Raw genomic sequence first — 6,630 nt, 5'->3', positions numbered from 1 at the left:
TTAGAGAGTCTATTTAAGATCTATGATCTTTCAGCATGGACGCTACTTTCACCCTCAAGCAACTCCACCTTAAGACGCTTCCTGTAACAATCCATTTCTTCAATTGCTTTCACAACTATAGGCCAATTTAACTTATTCAACGGGTGAATTTTGGCATATGATTCGCTTAAAGCTGTTACACCAAGGAGAAATTGCGTGTCTAGATCAGCTTCAGTGTATTTGTTCTCCTTATTTTCTTCTAGTTGTCTTGCAATACATTTTTTTCTCCAATAAGAAACTTGACATACGCTTCAGCATTATGCAAATCTTCTTCAAGCAATAGTTCACGTTTCTCTAATTCTTGAACCTTGGAATGATACGCCATAACCTCTTCAAACAAGGAATCTCTATGCCTTGTTGTTTCTTTAAGCTCAGTCTTTGTGTCTGAAAGTGTCTTCTTAATTTCTTCCATTGTTTTGACCTTTTGTCTCTATACCAGCGAAAACAAAATATATTAATAAAAAAACATAAATTGTAACGGTGTTACTCTTAATAATAAAATTCGATTAACGTAGGTACGATGAAAACAGAAAGCAAGGTATTAAGATATTAAAATCGAAATACATCACCATTTTTAATATTAAAGATTCGATAATTTTTTAGTGGATTTAAGATTGCAAAACAACAAAAAATTTAAAACAAAAAACTGTTGTAATTAAGGGAAAGTTGTTGTGTGTTGTCTTAGTTTTTTTAACAAAAAAAAAAAGAGAAGTGCATATGTTGAATGGAAATGAGTGTATTTATAAATAAGTGAGATTAAGAAGTAGTTACATTTTTTAAATAATTGCTATATAATAAACTTTTAATTTAATTTGGAATTGAGAAAGTTAAAAATAAGTTTAAATTAATGTAACCCATGCTGCATGTTCCCCATGATTATATGTCCCCCATGATTAAGAGTAGTAATAACTGCTGCGAAGAGTGGAGAATTCGAAGCGTCACATTCTTTAACCGTCACATTGTTACAGTAACATCATTAATGATTTATGGTTTCAAATAACGTCCAATAGCAGTTTCAGTTTTAAATTCAAATGGTTAAAAAGAGTTTTTAGAATTAATTAACTGCTATAAAAAAACCTGCTGCTTTATTTTTTGGAATTCATAAAGTTAAAAACTTATTTGAGAAGTAAAAATTAAGTTTAAAAATTGATGTAACCCACGTTGCCTGTTTCCCTTGATTAAGAGCAGTTACTTATTAATGATTATTATTCACAGTGTTACAGTTACTTTTTAACGATTTGTCGTTTAAATTATTGTCCAATAGCGGTGTTTTAAAACAAAACTGAATTTGACAATGTAAGATGTTAGGTAATTAAGAAAATTCACTTCTAATTAGTCACAGATTAACATAATTGTTGAACATTACATAATAATTGGAATATTCGAAAATGCAACTCCATTTTTTCACACACTATGACACTGTTACAGTAACATTGTTTTATAGTAGACCTAAGTTAACATTACTTGTTTTTGATTTTACAAAGAAGGACAGGCAGTTCAGTGTTGATTTTTTCGGTTTCTCCTGAACCAGTTCTTCGCCATCTGTCACAACGTCTTCTGGTCCCTTTCCTTTAGCCATTCTAAGGTATTCTCTCCTTGCATATATTTCAGGCCAAAGAGTTTTCTTGGATTTGATGAAGATTTCCACAGCGTCCAGTAATTCAGTCCTTATTTTATTGATGTCTGCTAAGAGCAAAGATGCAGCGATTTGAGCACAACATGCCCGCCAATTTAATTTGTTGTGGTACCAAGACTTAGACGGACGTCCCTCAAAGTTGGATATAACCATCATAACGAAAGAGGCTGACTCTTCATATGTAGGAGCCCGACACTGCCATTCCCACTTTATATTTACTAAAGGAAACTTGGTCATATCTTCTATCCTCGTGTCACCCTTCGTCTCCAAGATGTCACTCATTCAACCGGGATGGAAAAGGGCAACTTCCTAATCCAACCCTAAACCCTTTACCTTAGTCAATGGTAGTTCATAATCAAACATATCGTAACACTATGACTCTAAAACATGAATGACATTAAAAGAGGGGAAAGACGCTTCTAAAATGGGACGGAAAAGGGTTTAGGGTTGGATTAGGTGGCTCCGCGAACCCATCCACGACACGGTATCACCCGTCCCTCCCTAGGTTTTAGTCTTGGGTTTTTCCACTACGAACGACCAATGACTAAGGAAAAAAATTTAAGGTTGGATTAGGCGGCTCCGCGAAACCGTGACGCCTAATCCAACTCTAAACCCTTTTTCGTCCCGTTTTAGAAACGTCTTTCCATCTTTTAATCCCATGCATGTTTTAGAGTTACTGTATTACTATATATTTGATCATGAACGATCTTTTCCGACCCGTTTTCAAAGCATCATTAATGATTCCATGTTACCAAATGATTGGTTTGTATTTAGTGTCACATTGTTGCAGAAAGAGTGTTACTATAGTATAATATTCAAAACAGAATAAATTGCACAATTATTAAATTAGGATACGTTCATTCATGAAAATTATCTTCTTAGACAAAATGTCAAGTCAACAACTACTAAAAAAACTAAATACTCCGCAAAACAAACAGTATTTAACTTTAAAATAAACTATAACAACATGTTGTTACAGTAACAACATGATGTTGTACAGTTAAAAATATATCAATTTTTTCAGCCCCTCCTAGAAAGTTTGTTCCTGGAAGCATAGACGCTACTTTCCCCCTCAAGCAACTCCACCTTAAGACGCTTCATGTAACCTTCCATCTCTTCAATTGCTTTCATAACTCTAGGCCAATTTACCTTATTCAACGGGTGGATTTTGGCATATGATTTCCTTAAAGCTGTTACACCAAGGAGAAATTGCCTGTCTAGATCAGCTTCAGTGTATTTGTTCTTCTTATTTTCTTCTAGTTGTCTTGCAATACATTTTTTCTCCAATCAGAAACTTGACATGCGCTTCAGCATTCTAAAAATCTTCTTCAAGCAATTGTGCACATTTTTATAATTCTTGAACCTTGGAATGATACGCCATAACCTCTTAAAACAAGGAAGCCCTATGCCTTGTTGTTTCTTTAAGCTCACTCTTGGTGTCTGAAAGTGTCTTCTTAATTTCTTCCATTGTTTTGACCTTTTGTCTCTGCGATGTGACCATAATTTGAGCATATTTAGTCCCCGAATTAGCCTTGTTCCAATGCTTTTTAGTGCATATTTGGGTCATTTATTGTCTTTAGTCCTTTGTTTTGCATATTCTTTGAGGTTTTGATCCCTTGGTAGGAAAGGAGTACAAACCTTGCATTTTCATGACAAAATGGAGCTAAATTGATTGAATTCAATGACCTAGCATCAAAGAGAAGACAAGACTAGAAGGCCTTTATTTCTACATATTGTAGTAGATGGGCAATGATGATAAAAGATCCTTGCATTCCTAAGGAAATCCTCAAGAATTTTATGAAGAGAAAGGAAGAAAAGAAGAAAGGAAGAAGCTGATCTACAATCCGAACGGATTGCCCACAATCCGCTCGTCCAAGACAAGCAATCCGAGCGTCTTCCCCAGAAGGCCGCTCGTCCAAAACCACCACAATCCGCCCGTCCACCCCACAAATCCGCTCGTCCAATAGGAAGACAATCCGCTCGTCCCGTGCTCTGGACGCTCGGATTGTGTGACAGCTATTTCGTCTTCTACATGTTTTATGAAAGATGTGCATACCTCGGGAAAGACTAGCAAAAAGGAGACTCGCATATTTTTCTGAGAGGAGTGATTCCTCAAGGACTTAATCGTCATTTAAGCTCTTAGTAAACCCTAATTTGTGTACCTAATCCCCACTATAAATACCCCATTAGTCTAATTAGATTATCATGTTCTTCTTAGCAATCTCTAGTGTAGTTTATATCAATCTAATCTCTCTTTAATCTTGTAATCAACATTTAATCAAGTTTTAAAACAAATCTCATTTCCTTAATCTCTCTTTTGTTCATCTTTCATTTTGGGTAATTGAAGATTATTTGGGTTATTATTGGGAGATTGACAACCTTCCAATCAATCATCAAGTACTTCTATTATTCTTTGCTTTATTATTGGAATCATTAGTAGGTATAATTCTCTTAATCCCTTTTTAATTATTGTTAATTATCTTCATTTATTCATCATGTTTTACTTTGTTGGTATGATTGACAACCTTGCTACCATGTTCAACATGATAATGAGTGAGTAGTTTCCTTAGCTAGGGTTAATGGGTAATTAGGGGAAACCAACATTGGGGGGTGATTCATGCTTAAATTAATATGTTTTCATAGTTTATTTGCTTGCTTGTTGTGATCTCAACTTATGCACATGTTATGTTTGATGAAATGCGAGCCTATGAATCCTTGTATTTTTTACCCATCACCTATCTTTTCAATGAGACTTGTAAGACTTAAACTAACTCGAGTCTCATTAGACCATGTATATAGTTGAGTAGGGAAGATTAAGTCAACTTTTAGGTGTTGTACAATCTAATCGATTCGGCTCCGGGACACAAACTTTCCTAGGATTGTAAGATATAAACCAACTCGATCCATCACAACAATAATTGCTTGCTTATAGTTTGAGAATATGTTTCTATGATCAATTCCCATGAATCCCCTATGACCCCATGACACCCTAGTGCCTTTTATCAATTGTTTACATCCCTTTTTAATCATCTTTCTTGTTTACTTTTGTTGATATTTAGTTTAATGATCTTCTATTCAAACCCCAAATTGTGACAGCCCTAGACATCGCTTGTTGCAATTGAAAATCTCATCTCAATTCCCGTCCCTTGGGATCCGACCTTTACTTGCCTCTTTACTGGTTGTTGAGTTGTTTGTGGAGTTATAAATAGTGTTTTGGTCTAGGTGCTCCTAACGACTAGTACCGAAAACTAAACCTCTCAAGAGAGTCTGACCAAAAATGGCGCCGTTGCCGGGGACGGTGTTAACTTGATTTAGATTTTCTTAAATTGGTATTAGTTGTGTCTTTCTTTGCCTTGGGGAAGTAAAACTCCTCAAGGTTTGTTCTAACTATTTTCAAGTTGTTTGATCTTTTGCATGTCTAGAAGATCACAAGGTAACTTGTTACCCTTTGATCACGAAATTGAAAGGACTTTGACAAACAATAGAAGACTTGCTAGAGGAACTTTGAAAGGTATTGGTGAGGTTGTAGATATTCAACCAAACACTATTGAGTTCATCAACCCTTTTGCAAGAGAAGGTGAGGAGAACCCAACACAAAATCCAACACAAAATCAACCCACAATGCCTAAATTTTCATCACATTCCGTACCAACCGAGGAGAACCTACCCAATGGGACTCCCACACCACAACACTTAACCGGAAATTTCATTGCCAAATCCGCATATATCCAATTAGTCGAAAGAAGCCAATTTGGGGGGATGCCTAGTGAAGACCCTCACTCTCACATGGAGACTTTTTGTGACAATTGTGATGCGATTTCTCAAGCCGGTGTAACTCAAGACCAAATTCGATGGGTCTTATTTCCTTTTTCTCTAATTGGCACCGCAAAACAATGGTTGAAAGGCCTTGATAAGGCTACTCTCGGAATTGACTCTTGGAAGAAATTGGCTCTAGCTTTCTACAAAAAGTTCTACCCACCGGAAAAGACTAATATGCTAAGAGCTCAAATTACGGGCTTTAAGCAAAGAAATGAAGAATCCTTGTATGAAGCTTGGGAGCGATTCAAGGGAATTTGTCGCTCATGTCCTCATCATGGACTTAGCGAGTGGTTCTTGGTACAACAATTTTGGAATGGTCTTTATGAAGACTCAAGAAACATTCTCAACATGGGATCAAATGGTATGTTCACCGAAGTTGACGATAATCAAACTTGGAACAACATTGAGGAAATGGCGGTCCATAATTCACAATATAGTAGACCTCGCAAGGCTAGTAGATGAAGAAAGCATGAAGAGGACTCTATTACTCAATTGGGTGCTCAACTTAGTGCTCACATTGATACCATCAATTTGAAGTTCGAAAAAGCTATGGCTAGACTTGAAGAAGCCTCAAAATCACCAAAGCAACATGTTAATGCCATGACGGCATCTTCATCAATCCCAAGTGGGATATGTGAGAATTGTGGAACTTTGGGACATGACCAAAGTGAATGTAGGGGAACAAATGAACAAGTGAATGCTTTTCAAGCATACAAGAGTGGTACCCCTTATTCAAATTTTTACAATGAAAACACCAAATTCCACCCAAATTTCTCATACAAAAGCCAAAATGTTCAAAACCTTCAACCAACATACACCCCACCTCCCATGAGAAACCAAAATCAAAGACCCTTTTACAACCAAAACCAAGGTTACCAAAATCAAACTCCATACAATCAATAAAATGACCAAGGTTTTGATGTTCAAAAAGCGGTCCTCCAAATGCAAAAGAATCAACAAGAGTTTTTCACCCAAATGCAAAAGGATAGTCAAGCAAAGGAAATCACCATCAACAACATCCTAGCCCACGCTAAAATGTTGGAAACCCAATTAACTCAACTAGTATCTTCAAGCTCACAAAGACAAAAGAGGCAATTACCACCTTAAAGTAATCCCCCGAGACATTAAATGGTTAG

At 36.2% G+C, this 6,630-nt stretch overlaps 1 non-coding gene across 1 annotated transcript; it reads right to left on the bottom strand.

Moving 5' to 3' along the window:
* Nucleotides 1-5,668: 5,668 nt before the first annotated feature.
* Nucleotides 5,669-5,775, bottom strand: LOC141645483 (small nucleolar RNA R71). The gene has a single exon (XR_012544965.1). It is a non-coding gene; the product is annotated as a small nucleolar RNA R71 (small nucleolar RNA).
* Nucleotides 5,776-6,630: the final 855 nt, after the last annotated feature.

Source organism: Silene latifolia, chromosome 2, assembly GCF_048544455.1.
Source record: "Silene latifolia isolate original U9 population chromosome 2, ASM4854445v1, whole genome shotgun sequence".
Taxonomy (NCBI): Eukaryota; Viridiplantae; Streptophyta; class Magnoliopsida; order Caryophyllales; family Caryophyllaceae; genus Silene; species Silene latifolia.
The sequence above is the reverse complement of the archived record's forward strand: the minus strand, read 5'-3'. Positions and strand labels throughout refer to the sequence as shown.